The sequence below is a fragment of the Canis lupus genome, chromosome 1 (genome assembly GCF_048164855.1).
Source record: "Canis lupus baileyi chromosome 1, mCanLup2.hap1, whole genome shotgun sequence".
In the NCBI taxonomy this organism is placed as follows: Eukaryota; Metazoa; Chordata; class Mammalia; order Carnivora; family Canidae; genus Canis; species Canis lupus.
The window spans coordinates 29,074,135-29,089,272 of NC_132838.1; the positions used below are offsets into that span (position 1 = coordinate 29,074,135).

Consider the following 15,138-nt stretch of genomic DNA (forward strand, 5'->3'; position numbering starts at 1 on the left):
CTTCCTTTCAAGCTTTTGTCACTGAGCATAGTCTGTTGGCCAGAGGACCCAGAGTCATGCTAGAAGTTATATGCTTATGCTCTAGAATTAGACAAAGAGTTTGAAATGCATTTTATATATTAGTTATCCAACCTTGATCTAAGTATATTACAGTTTACTCATCTGTAAAGTGGGATAGTTATAATTGCTAATATTTGTGAATACTTATATTTCAGGCATTGGCATTTTTCATATAGTAACTAATTAATCCTCACAGTCCTAATAAGTAGGTCCTACTTTACAGATAAGGACAGTAGGTACAGGGAAGCTGAACACTTTGCTCATGATGACTACTAGGTGGATAGAAACGTGATGTTTGGACTCCAAAGGTTGGATTCCAGAATCTGGATCCTTAGTCATTTGACAATGCCAATGACAAATAGAGCTCTATAACCATTAAATGTTATTATATTAGTTGCCTGTTTACTTTACCTACTAAATATCCATTCCATTCTTTCCACATCCACTCCCATCAGTCTTATCTGGATGATCCAGAAGCCCTTGAGAGCAGAATGTCTCATAGTTCTTCAATCCATTCTCTTCACGGTTTTACAAGGCTCTTCAGCATGTCACTTTCCTGATCAGAATTTTTCAAAGGCTTGCCTCAACTACTTGATATAGATGGCCTACAGTGAGCCTTTCAAGCCCCACCAAAGTTCTCCCATCCTCTGACCAGGAGTGCTATATGCAGTTCCTGGAAGATATCAGTTTCTCCCATGTTTAAAGGAGAAACATGCCATATCATTCATAATTTTATATATTACTTTCTCTGACTAGAATGCTATCGCCTACCTTGTCCGCCTGTCAAAGTCCTATTTCTCCTTCAAATCTCCCTGCAAATGTCACCTTTCCTTTGACATTGTCCCCAATTCCCCACTGTAAACTAGATACTTATGTGCTAGTGCCGTTGAAACATGTTGCATTTTTATATACAGTAAACACTGGTATTTCTTTACCGCCCCCCCCCCCCCACCGTAGGATAAGTACCATCGTCATCTGTTCAGTTTGCTATACAAAAATGCCAGAGACTGAGTGGTTTATAAACAACAAAGTCATTTCTCACAGTTCTGGAGGCTGGAAAATCTAAGATTAAGGAGCTGGCAGACTAGATGCCTGGTGAAAGCCTGCTTCCTGGTTGCAGACTGTCATCTTCTCTGTGTCTACACATGACAGAAGGGGCAAGAGAGCTCCCAGAGCCTCTTTTGTAAGGGCACTAACCCTGTGTACAAGGGCTCTAGTCATCTCTCATGAGCTAGTCATCTCTCCAAAGACCCACCTCCAAATACCATCACATTGGATATTAGGATTGAACACATGAATTTTGGGAAACACAGGCATTCCAGTCTATAGCAAGTACCTTGAGAACAGTGATGACAGCTGCCTATCTTTGTATTTCCAGTATTTATCACAGTGCTCTGCACACAGGAGGCACTAAGTATAACTTGCCTGAATTCCATTATCTTCATATTGCTCAGAAAATGTCAAAGCCATAAAAACTCAAAGTCCCTTCCCCATTAGTTTATTTTAACCTCTACTTCTCAGAAATTAAAGAAATTGAATTTCTTGGAAAAATTGAAAATCTCTTGAAAAAACACATCTGGGTCTATCAATAAGTACTGATCCCCAATTACTGAGCTAATCCTAACAAAAGAAAGACATGACTAAACAGACCCAAACCCACTGTGGGACTCGGTCGACAGGCAGAGAGTAACATGAGAGGACAGAAGTGGTTGGCCAGGGCCTCTGGGGGCTGACTACTGGTTAATACACCCAGGGTGGCCACATCCTGGCTTTGCTCTCTGAGTCATAGCTACTTCTTTCCTAACTCTTGGGTTTCCTGCATCTTAACCTTCCTCCCATGGGTCTTCTTCACCCTGCTTTTCCCCAGTCTCTAGTCTTTCTTATAGTGATTCCAGTCCTTTTGCAGAATTGAGGCTCTATTGTGTTCTATTTAGCCTCTTTTCTGACAAAGTAATGTAACTGTCTTAATACCAACCTTGTTGCAAAGGCTCTGCTTTTCAAGGACAGACTCTTTTGAAAAGGGACTTTAAATTTTATTGATTAATTGATAATATCTTAACACTGTGTGTGTGTGTGTGTGTGTGTGTGTGTTTCCTACCCAGCACCTCTTCCTTCTTGCTTTGGTAAAAATACTTTGATTTTCATATGGAAAATAATCCTTCTCCTATTGCATGTGGTCTTCAAAGGGATGTCAATGAATGGGCCCTACTCTTTTAAGGCCAAGACATGGATATATGGACACTTGAACTAAGCAAGGACAATAAACTCTCTCTCTGGAAATTAAATCTTGAATGGAGTAGCCCAGGTACTGGTGATTAGTCTGATGACAACACTCCAAAGAGACTATAAATTAGTCCTGACCACTGGATTATTGGAACTGTCTTTTTTTTTGTGCTAATTTCATAATATTTAAAATCATTATCTGTAATACCATTATGATAGTTCCATACTGTTGATTGACACACAATAAATAAAACAGATGTATCATATTTGGTCTGTAGGTAAATAATAAATGTTTTAAAATTGCTTAAATATTACCATTCTGAGCCTTTTTATTACACCAGGAAAATACAGGGTTTTTTTTCCCCCTCTCTTTAAAAAAAATAGATAACAAAATAACTACATTTAAGTAAATAATGTTATGATGGTGACATTTAGAAATTCATAATAAGGCCAAAGCTTTCTTTCTATTTGCATGGCTGAGCCAGAACACCATGGGACGTTCTGGAAAGGCCAGTGGTTTTCTTCTGGGGTAGCATGGACTGAAGCCTGGGGGGGCCCCTACTGCTCATTCTATCACCTTTGTTTCCTTTCCTCTAGATTTTATTTTTTGCAGGACAGGAGTTAGCTTTAGTATTGGTTCAGTTCTGAAGGACTGAGGGGGAATTTCCTGTTACAAATCAGAAGATGGATCCTTGACTATAGGGCACTTGCTTCCCAGACCCTCTTGTTAACAGGGAGCTCCTGTTCCACCCCAGCATGGCTCTCTGTGAGCAGAACAAACAGCAATATCATGAGATAGACAAAAGTGTTTGCACTGGAGGATGGCTAGAACCAGTGATGTGAGTAGCAAGGATGTCATGGAGAGATCTGTGACATTATAGAACATAGCTTTGGGACAAGGGTTGAAAAGTTTTTATTCTTCCTTCATATTCATTTTACTGTGAACTTATCTGTGAGAAAAGTGGTTAATATGTGACTAAAATAATGGTGATACTTTATTCTAGCTCATATCATGCCTTTCTTGAAATTATTGTCTTTTGCACTATCTCAGACTTATTGATGAATGGCATTATGTAGAAGTATCAAAAAATTAAGTTTGCAGATTCCTGAGACTGACTATAGAGAGTTGGTATTACTCATAAAAAGATTTAATATTAAAAGTCCACAACTGGAGTAAAGTTGGAAGAGAACAAAACTTACTTTTTCCCTCCCCTGTTGCCTTTACTAACTGTGATCATCTCTTCAGGATGGCATAACATGAGTAGGTAGCCTGGCCTTCCTGTTGCTTTTATATATCCCAGCTTATTCTTAGGAACTTTATTAAGATCCATAAATATCTTAGTTTGGGTTTAGCTACAGCTTCCCTCGAAGAAGAATATAGATTAGGAAAGGTACAAAATATATCTTCCTCCCCCTTGGTAATATTTAGCTAACTTGTTATTTCTTCAGAATAATTAAAATTTGGTGTCAAGGACTACTTTTTGAAGCATCAAGAAAAATCAAGAGCCGTGAAGAATATAGACACCAGAAATCTTTCTTTCTTTTACCTTTATTACTTACGTGGGTTACCATGGAACTTGAAGGAGTTAGAACAGAGAAAACCAGAGAATATATGATACTATTGGGGAATATAATGACTCTGTGAAAGTTTCACTTCCAGACATAGGATCAATTAGGACAACTAACTCACATTGTCCAGTGGACACTAAATGGCCAGTAAAATTCCTAAGATCTTTCAAAGCAAATGGTGTTTGTATCTCACCAAAGACCCCCATCAAAAATGTTACCCAAGTCTTGTTCATAGTACTTTGAAAATATCTCCACGATTTATTGATTTTTATGATTTCTCTGTTTTTGTTGCCTTTTCTCAAGCCCTTGCTATGTCTTGCCTGGATTCCTGTGATGGTCTCTTTACCTACCTCAGTTGTGCTTCTAAATCTATTTTGTGTATGACTATCAGCAACTCTGCTCATAGCCACCATATTTGAATTTTAAAATTTTCCACATCTTCCAGAATAAAGTTTAAACCCTTTAAGTTGACATATTAGGAAGAATTTTCATGATCTGATACCTATGTACCCTTATAACATCATTTCTTACCCCTTTCCTTCCTTATTCTCAATGTGTCAACTGAGTGCAACTACTCCATTTATTCATTCATCTACTTAGCAAGTATTGATTGAGGGTTCGGCATTTGTTAGGCACTGTTTCTGGGTACTGGGAATATGGTAATAATAATACTTTCAGTTTTTAGAATGATTCCTACTTGCTTTTATATGTGGGCCTATACATATGTTCCTCTTTTCCAGGGAGTTCCAGGAACTCCCTTCCTTTTTGCACGTGTACCTTCTGCTAAGTGCACTTCTGACTCACCTCTGGTAAGTCTCTCTTATTCTGTAGGCTGAATGGGGTGATAGGCCAGGTCATCTCATAATTCCCTCACCCTCATGCATTTTTCACACTACATTTTTCCACTTCTCTACTCCACTAGGGTATATCTCCTTAAGGCAATATCTCTTACTCTTTTTTATATCTCCAAGACTATTCCTTATACATTATAGGTGTTATTTATGGGAGATCCTTTGAAATATCTCCAAATAGTTCTAAAATCCTAGGCACTGCTTAGTAATGATGTTTCTTTCTAATGGGAACAGATGAATCTATTTTGATCACTGTTTTTAAAGCAATTTATGCAAAGATGGCCATGCCTTTTTATGAAAGATACCAGCACAAAGGGAGTACTTTTTTAGACATTTATTTATTTATTTATTTTTAAAAATGTATCTATCTCCACAGCTAGATTAGGAAAAAATTTGATCTTAAATTTGAACTTCATATACCAATTCAGAAAAACAGAAGTTACAGACATTGAAATGTATTTCACCACAGACATAATTCCTGCTCTGAAGAAGATGTCAGAACATAGTCTCCACTAGTGGAGCATGCCTGAATATCCCAACTGTGGCCCAGTCCTCTCTGTGGTCTGCTCCTGAGCAGATTGGTTTTCCCACAAAATAGACTCTAAGATTTGTATATGGGGAAATGTATTTGGGAGGGTTCTTGGCATTTATGCCTGGGAGTGAGGTGGAAGGTGGTGAATGAAGAAAGTAGGTATGGGTGAAAGGAGAGATTGAACTAGAATGCTGTCATAATAAAGACCTCAACCAATGCTACAGGGAAGTGTGAAGCTGGGATGACCTTAGCACTGAGGCAAAAGGGGCTGCACCTTTTTTTTCCTAGCTGGGTCAGTATTTTATTTCCACCCCACTGCAACCTGGTGAATGGAGGGTTCTTTCTTCAGCTAAAGTCAGTTCCCAAGGAGGAATCAGATAAAAGTTGAAAATGCCAGTAGTCCCAACAGCTGGTGCAGTGATTGCTTCAATCTTGAAGGGGTGGGTGGAGACCTGAGTTATGGACTCCGTACAGCTCTTAATCACTTAGTGGGAACATCTGATTTTGAGATTCAGAACCATTAGGAAATTTCAGCTTCCCATCTACATGGAAATGGAGGGCTATCCTAGGGCAGGATACTTACAGCAGATCCTGATGTTTGCTTTCAAGTTTCTTCTCCTCTTCTTTCTTGCTGTTAAAACTTGTTCAGTTGTTCACCTGCTGTGTGTGTAGCCATTGGCTCAGAGAAAGTGATCAGATCCCTTGTCTCAAGGGGATAAACCTGACTACTGTCAAACAATCATTGTAATTTTATTCTGTACTCCAGAGACTGGATTAAGAAGCAGTGTGTGAAAAAAAAAAAAACAAAAAAAAACAAAAAAAAAGAAGCAGTGTGTGATCTCTCTGTCCAATTCTCATTTCATCTTTTGATGAAGGAAGTCTCCTGCAGTTATTTCTCAGAAAGGCTTGCTTTTAAAAAGAAACATGTTAAAAACCAGTAACATCATTCCAACTATCAGGGTGGCTGGGTGAAGAAGTGATGTCTACAGCTGCTGCAGCCACTGAGACCATGCGAGGAACCAGCGTAAGATGATAAACAGGATGTTAAGATGGCAGAGTGAGAAGGTGGCAAGAAACTGCTCCTTAATACTTCAGTGCCACTGAATTAACCAGTCTGCAACTCCATGTATTTGGGTTCTACAGAGAAACAAAATCAATAGGAAATATATGAAATTGTACAATACATACATATTCTGTATATTTTTTGTAAGGAATTGGCTTATGCTGTTATGGAAGCTGACAAAGTTCCAAAATCTGTTGTGAGTAAGCTGGAGATCTAGGACAGCTAATGGTATAGTTCCAGTTCCCAGCTTGATGGCAGTCAGGCAGGAGGAATTCCCTCTTATTTACTTGAGGGTCAGCCTTTCAGTTCTATTTATGGCTTTGATGGATTGGATGAGGCCCAGCCACATTAGAGAGGGCAATATACTTCACTCAGTCTCTGCATTTAAATGTTAAACTAACCCAAAACACCTTAATAGAGACACTCAGAATAATGTTTTACCAAATATCAGGGCACCCCATAGCTCAGACAAGTTGACAATTAAAATTAACCATCATGAGTTCACTCCTTATCAATTTGTCACCTATAGCCATCTCTTTAAACTGTACTTACTCTCCAAATGAAGACAATAACAAGTATAAATTCATTTAAGGCAATACAGCTATACTGTGTATAAGTGAAAATGCCCCCTTCTCTAGAAGAGGAGGTAAAGTCCTTGAGTGTTGTTTTCTATTCTTCTTGATGCTCTGTAACTTGAATACTATGATGTAAAATGAGCACTCCTTAAGTATTATGATATAAAGTCAATACATTTTATGTTACATAATAGAATAAAAGAGGGAATAAACAAGATACACACATACACACTAATATAACTGCATACATATTCTCAACAAAATAAGAAAAAACTCATGATGATTAAAGTGCTTATTTCTGTAACTATTCAGAAATACCAACATAGTTGGTATTTATAACTACTTTCTTCTACTATTTTCTTCTACTACCTTCTTCTACTATTACTACTGTATTCCATTTGCCTTCATCAAGCACCTTAGCTCGTCATGGTTGTTTACCTGATGAGGTGACCAAAACCTTTATTCTTGAAAGGTCTGGGCTTTAGTAGTTCTGCCTGGATTGAATTTTTGTAGTTTTCTCACAAAGCATGGGATTATTAAGAGATCTTTCTATTCCAGATATACTCTTCCTACCCTCCATTGTGGAATAGCAGTCCAATATCCTAGTAGCAGTCAGAATCATTCATCCAAAACAGCACAGTAACTCCCTTCTTTGCCTGTTGATTCAGAGACACAAGGAGTCCAAAGTGGCCAGGTGACAGTCTTAATTTCTAGTTCAGTGGAATCATTGTTGTGACTCTTGGTGAAAGCATTCCTTCCTTTGAAACTAAGACGTCTAGGCCAGCAGACATAAAGTTGCAAGAAAAGGAAGCAGAAATTTTGCTAGTGAGTCATGAAGAGTAATACTGAGTGCTGCTACTCCCATTTCCATCCCTTGATTTCTGGACCCATGAATTCTGGCTAGGGGAGAAATAATATCATATATTGAACACTGATTCAGAGTATACACAATCTTCTGGAAAACCTTGTTTCAGCCCTACAAGGTATTGGCAATTAGCTGTTGCTATAACTGAGTCATCAAAAGGCCATCCTATATTGTTCTATCAAGTCGTTGCTTCAGGATGGTGGGGAACATAGTAAGATAGGGAATTCTGTGAACCTGGGCCCATTGCCACACTTCATTTACTGTGAAGTGAGGTTTTTTTTGTTGTTGTTTTTTTTTAATTTTTTTTTTTATTTATTTATGATAGTCACACACACAGAGAGAGAGAGAGAGAGAGGCAGAGGGAGAAGCAGGCTCCATGCACCGGGAGCCTGACGTGGGATTCGATCCCAGGTCTCCAGGATCGCGCCCTGGGCCAAAGGCAGGCGCTAAACCGCTGCGCCACCAGGGATCCCCATGTTTTTTGTTTTTTAAAATCCATACAAACATTTATTCCGTCCCTGCCTCGGGTTGGGGCTCGGGGCTCAGGGCCCTAGGGGGGCTGCAGGCCTTTACTGACAGCCCCTGGGGGAGGGCGGGGCTCTGGCAGGAAGACAGGGTCCAGAGGCTGATGGGCCCTGGAGGGGTCCGGAAGGCGAGGCCCTGGAGGTGGGGGGCAGGGGGTCTGGCTTGGTTCCCAGAGGTCACGGAGTCCAGGTGGAATTGGGGAAGCCAGTTCCCACCCGTCCTGGCCAGGCTGGGCTGGACTCTCGGTCCTGGTGGCTGCCAAGGTGCCAGCTGTTGGTTCCCGGCCCCACAACTCCTCCCTCCTGCCCCGCCCCCCACAGGGAAGGCAGCACCAGGGCTTCTCCAGCTGGGGAAAGACAACTGTGCGAGTAGTCGTCAGATTTAAATTACAAATAATAAAAATAACAATACAAAATTAAAAAAAAGAAACCCCTGTCTCAAACACACCCACACCCAATGTTGTAGGAAAAAAAAAAAAGAAGAAGAAAAAGCAATGTTGTGTGGGATACCATAAGAGTGAATAGACATTCTCTAGGTCCACAGATGGTAGTTTTGGCAGAAGCACTGCATTAAAGGAAGGCAAATCAATAGCTAGAGCATCTATCCCAGTAAAAACAAAACTCTGCCTCTTCTATAGTGGAAGGGACCCTGTGCAATCAACCTGCTACCAGGATGATTACTCTAGGGTATTATGTGATATCAGAGGGAAGGGAGGCTTCTTTTATTCTGGGCCTTACACAAAACTAGCAGCTCTTCAGGTTACTTGGTAAATGGGTGGAGTAGCATGCCCAAATGAGGGATACATTGCGTCCAAACCTGAAGGGCCTCTGAAGAGGCCCTTAAAGTGTTGTGCCTCTTTTTCTTATTGTAGGGGACTAGATGCTAGATGCTGTAACTCATTCTTCATGTTGGAAGGGATTTCTTGAGATGCCCCACATCACTGGACCCCTCAATTTTTGTCAGATTTATTTCTCACTCGCCAACACACAAATGTCTTCCTAATCAGTTTAGAGTACTTCTTGCTTGCTACATCTAATCAGTCTAATATCATCAGACTGTAATACACCAGTATTATCTTGTAATATCTTGTGGAGAGAAAGGTGATCAAGATTTCTATGAACTAAATTATGACATAGGGCTGGAAAGTTGGTATACTTCTGAGGTAGAATAGGAAGGTCTTTTGCTGGCTTTGCCAGCTGAAAGCAAATTACTTCTGGTGGGCTTTAGTGACAAGGATGGAGAAAAAGCCTTTTGCCAGATCAATAACTGAATATCAGGTGCTAGAAGATGTGTTAATTTGCTAAAGCAATGAAACCACATCTGGTATAGCAGCTGCAATTGAAGTAACCACATCTTTAGACTTAACAGTAGTCCACGGTTATTCCCCAAGATCCACCCGTCTTTTTTACACATCAGATAGGCTTGTTGAAGGGGATGTGATGGGACTCATCATCTCTGCATTTTTTAAATCCTTGATGGTAGCACTGATCTCTACAACCCCTCTAGGAATGTGTTGCTGTTGGTTTACTATTTTTCTAGGTAAAGGCCATTCCAAGGGCTTCTACTTGGCCTTTTCTACCATAACAACCCAAACTCTACAAGTCAGAAAATGAATGTGGGAATTCTGCTAGCTATTAAGTATGTCTCTTCTAATTATGAGTTCCAAAGCTGGGTTATTTTGGTCTGCCCTTGGAGTTTGGTTGACCTACTGGGCGTACTGTGAGGTGGATCTGGCCCGAAACTCCATTGACCACCTGACTTTTATAAGCTTTTACTCTGGCTGGTGACCACAGTGATTTTTTTTTGTTCCCAGTGTTTGGGTTTTATTTGGAGAAGAAAGGAAAACTTTAGCACATCACTGTGGTGCTTTCCTTATCCTGGAAAAACAACACACTGTGCCGCTACCAGGGCTTCCCAAGGGGAAATTTTCAGATTTTCTAAACACCCTTTGATGTGCTCAGAGCCCTAATAATAAGGAAATAAAGTATTCTCCATAAGGTATTTCCCCTCTCTGTGCTTCTAGAGGTGCATTAGAATTCATGCTAAAGGTCTTTTGCCAGCAGCCCTCATAAGTAGTCTTTCTCTTCTAGGGATCCTTAGAACTGCTAAAAGAAAGAAGTGAAATCTGACAAGAAAAAGCTTGGAGCTAATCAGAAGGAAGGAGTCCTGACAGTCTCAGGTCTGACACCATTTGGGTCACCATTTGGGTCTCCTGGAATTAGTGTCAACTCAGAGCCAGTGTCAAGTAATCCCTGAAATACCTGATTATTTCCTTTTCCCTAGTGCACAGGTCCTCTGGTAAAGAGCCATAAATCCCTGCAGGAAAGACTGAGAAAAAGATTAACAGTATACATTTTTAACAGTGTAGTGGGGTCTATCCTCATGGAAATGTAGCCTCTCTTTCATTCAAGGAGTTTGGGTCTGTAAACTAGCTCAAGTGTGGGAAATGATTGAGAGACCACGGCTCTCTATTTTTATGATTGTACTTAGGCTTTTATTCAATTGATTTGGAACTTTTTTGCTTATACAGATCACATAAGAATTTAGTAGACTTCCTATTTATTTCATTTATAGGAACACCATAATCAGCTAGCCAGCACCATAGGTCTTTGTGAGTTGAACTATTCTGACTATTGCTTTGACTCTGCTGTCTATTATCATAACCATGCCCATATTGCCTTGATGGTTGAGTGCACTCATTTTACCCCTGCCCCTGCCACATGAGGATCCACTTTGATTTCATTTAGGTTTCCCAATTCAGTGACTGTCATCCCTACTGTAAGGTCTGGTTTTCAGAGAAAGGTGATCACATCTTCAAAGATGCTAGAGATCTTCTCACAAATTTGTTTCTCAGTCTTGATGAAAGGTACGTATTCTGGAGTGAGTGAGTGAGTAGGTCTTAAAAGACAAATCCACTAGAATATTCCCATCTTCCTAAGTCTTTGAGACCCTTCTCCTACATTAAATTAAGGCATGTCCAGCATTTCCACCTTGCTCATTGTGGGCCACCACTTGGTCCATGTTTCAGCCAACCAATCAAAGAAACAATTAGAGCCCTTCCTAACTCCCCAAGCTGTAACGTTCAATACAGAATTTCTGCTTAGTGAGCCCATAGGAATAAAATCAGCCCCTGATCTAGTTTTATGTTCCTTCCACTATTGTTCCACATCCTCAATATCTATTTCCATACATGTCCTCCAGATTTCTGATCCTATAAATTAGAATGTTTAAATATTTGGGGAGAGTGTAGCACACATATTATGGATCACACTTTGTAACCTCGATTTTGGGGACCTTTTGTGGTTTGAGTCACGTATTAGGTCTAGAAGCAAAGAGGGGTGGTAGTGGTTGGTCCTGAGGAGACTAAGCATTGTCTTGCATGGCAAGTGCTTCAGGAGAGGCTGCTATAGTTTTCTTAGGATTAATCCCCTCAGACTAGGGTGGAGAGTTCTCTTCTCTCCTCATTAAAGGCCTCATTAAATTTGGGTGGAGGGTCTGCTTCCACTGGCAAAGAAGACTCATCAGAATTTAGGGGTTCAGCGCTCCCAGCATCAACAGAGTCTTCGCACATTCCAACTTTTAGGATCCCATCCCTTCCTAGTAAATGCCCTGACTTTGGCAATAGACACTCCATAAATCTGGGAGTTCAACTTGTATTGCAATTCAGTTAGTTGCAGTTTAAAGTTCTGTGCTTGATTTTTCACGATTTCAGCACTGCTGTTACAGGAGATAAGGGTCTCTGTCAGGGCATTGAAGCTTTCAGGTCATTCATATGGCACTTAATATTCGGCTAATTTATTGTTTATCTTGACAAATAACTAGTGAATGTTAACTATGTGCCAGTTAGGCATATGGCATACTTCAGTGAACAAAGAGACAAAGATGCTTTTTGTGGAGCTGACATTCCAGTATATAAGTGAATGGTCAATTTTAATATAGGTTTGGGTTTATTTAAGTTTATTCCAAAATAAAAATCTAATACTTAAAACTGACATTTCTTGCATAGCCATGCCCAAGATAGGACTTTAACATCAACCTATAGACACAACATCATCAAATTGTTACTCAGATGAGACTCAAGCTTCACAGGTTGTCAGGAGTTTCATTCCTATCAACAAAAAGTGTCTGGAACTTATCTATTGCCCTAAGTCTGCTGCTGAGTGAGCCTGTATCAATGACTATGTGGCCAGCAACCTTAAGCTCTTTGGTCCCAATTCCAATCCTACTGTACACCTAGACTCTTGCCTCTCTTCTGTGTTTGAACTTCCTTCTCTACTGGTAATGGATTCCAGCCCCAAACCCTGGCCATATTGTCTGGGCCTGGAAAGCTGACTACTCTTGCCAGCCCCTTCTCTCTGGGGGATCTGGATCCTATCCCACCGTTCTCCTGTCTGTAGTCCACTGGCTAAGGCCCTCTTATAACCCAGACAACCACTCCCTCTCCAAACATAAAACTGTCATCTATTGAGATAATAGCATTTCCCATTTAACCAGTTTCTGGTGACATGCTCTCACCTGGCATATTTCAGATGATGACTATCAACATTAAGCTGGACTGGACTCCCTAGAAGGTGAAATTGGGAGGAATTTTAGAGTCCTATCCATTAGGCTGGCCCTATCCCCACTTGTTTTACCTCCCTCTCTCCTGCAGCTGGGGTTCTCTTCTGAATCTGTGGCTAAGGCCAACCAGATCACAACACAAAGAGTAATAAGACTTTTCAGCATTCTGTAGAATCTGCTTTTTTAAATAGTTCTTTAGACTTTAATGATTCTTAATCATAGTTATAGGTAACATTTTATCCTTTCTGTAATAGATAAACTACTTGCAAAATAATCATTTTCAAAAGCTGCCCAAGATTCACATTCTTCACCAAATGTTTATGCTTTTTGCAAGCAGTATGGTCCTTTCCAACCTATCACGCAGAGTGCAGATCAGTGTTTCTTTTAACTTCAACAGTGATAAATATTTATTAAACCTCCACTATGTTCATGGCACCATACCAGGTGCTGCTATAACTATTTTTCCTTTCCAGGAAAAATAAATTCAAATATGGAATAAAAAGCCCAAACTCATGAAACTGGACTGATTTTGTTTCTTAAAAATTCAACATGCTACGGCTGTGTGCTTAAACCTGATTTAAACAGGATGAAGAAATAAACATTATTATTGGGAATATAATACTGTCTGAATAAATAAGCCCAAGTGAAAACTGTCTCTAAAAACTATAGCATATGTCTGTGAAGATGGTAGTTAAGTTTAACATCCTTCTGCTATTCTGTGACATGGCCAATTCAGAGTGTCTTGGCATTAATCTTGAAGGCATTTTAAAGATTCTCTCTTTTCCCACTCATTTTCTTTGAAAGTATATGTGAACCTTATTTGCAATAAAAATCTCATAATATTTTACTTCTTTCTGATGTACCATTTTTGTCAAATGATGTCTGGAATAAATCAGCATTGACTTTTCAGATTACAATATTGTTCCAGAGTTCTAGCAGTTGTAACACATATTTACATATTCTAACACCCTTGCTGTGAAGGAGATAAATGCAGAGACAGAATATATGTGTGTATACATATAAATGTATAGCCAAGTGTGTCACTATCAAACTTCTTTTGGAAGACTTGTAATGTTGAATTTTAATTTCATATTTGAACAATTAGGATTTGGGTCTTTTGTTTTTCAGATACGTTATAGTGGAAAACAGATTGAAATATTTGGTGTACTAGGTAAATCTCTTTCATTATTTTATATATCTGTGTGATGTTTGAATTAGAAATACCAGCCTTTTGATTTTATACATAAAAATGTTACATCTATGAATGTAAAAACCTGTATGACTAACTGTCTAGGAGAAAATCTTGCTCAAGTACTAATAAATGATCCAAGTTTTAGATAATTCTATTTCAACATATTCTTTATAGTATTTTGCTCTGTAAGACTTAACTCAGGCATTTGTGGTTAAAGATAATATTTTACAGATCAAAGCATAGGCGCCTTGTGGAGAAAGGCATATAGTCTTGAATAGTGCCAGAAGCAAGTAAATGGGAAATAGTGTTACATAAAAGACATGTCTACAGATTAGTGAGCTAAACTCTCATTGTTAAAGATAATTTACACAGATTAGCAAAAGTTCCTAGTTTCATTAACAATTGTACATCGTTTTAAAAACCCCTGCTTCCCCGTAATTTGGATGATTAAGAAGTTGGTTGAGAAAGTTGCTCATTCCTATAGAATCTCTTTTACTTCATAATGTTAATTCATGATTAATAAATTTCTTGTTTGTTGAGGCATATACTATGAATTTCAGATGCAGGTTACTTTTTGTCCAATACAACTAATTAAATAAGAATGAGCTATAATTATCAGAGGTAATACCAGCAAATATTTTTTCAACTTTATAGCAGTTAATTAAATCACAGAATTTTTTAGTAGCAACTATAAACACTAACAATTGGCATTTAATGAGTTCTTGCTATATGTTAATATTTTGCTAAGCTTATTATATACTTTATTTCATTTAAATCTCCCAAGAGCCCTGTGAAGTGTGTGCCATTATGACTTTATTTTAACGTCACTGAAGCTGATACTGTAAGGAAAAGTTTGTACCTAAGGACAAATAGTCTCCAGGTCAGGAGTTGGGCATCCTGAGCTGAGTAATCTGACTCAACTTCCTCTGCTCCAATATTATTTTGATTTTATCTCTTACACAAGGATGTTTTAACCTTCCTTGTAAGCTCATTGAAGGGAAAGACCATCTGTTGCTATTCTTATATAAACAAAATGCTCTATAAATTCCTTGCTATAGTTTTGCTGCTGAGGAGTACAGACAATATTTATTCAAAAAATATTTCTTGAGCAGGTACCATGTGC

The 15,138-nt window shown here is 39.1% G+C and overlaps 1 protein-coding gene across 29 annotated transcripts in view; it reads left to right on the plus strand.

The window, feature by feature from the left end:
* The window catches only part of LOC140632534 (L-lactate dehydrogenase B chain-like), a 167,343-nt gene that overhangs the window by 11,097 nt on the left and 141,108 nt on the right, over positions 1 to 15,138 (plus strand). For 20 of the 29 annotated variants that reach the window (XR_012030175.1, XR_012030177.1, XR_012030178.1 and 17 more), the window contains exon 3: positions 13,952 to 13,994. The exons of 5 other annotated variants lie outside the window; for them this stretch is intronic. The gene's annotated coding sequence lies outside the window, so the exon portion shown is untranslated. Of the gene's footprint in view, positions 1 to 10,353; positions 10,443 to 11,010; positions 11,130 to 13,951; positions 13,995 to 15,138 lie in introns of all 29 variants that reach the window. 4 more of the 29 variants (XR_012030212.1, XR_012030220.1, XM_072824699.1 and 1 more) reach the window with 2 other exon arrangements.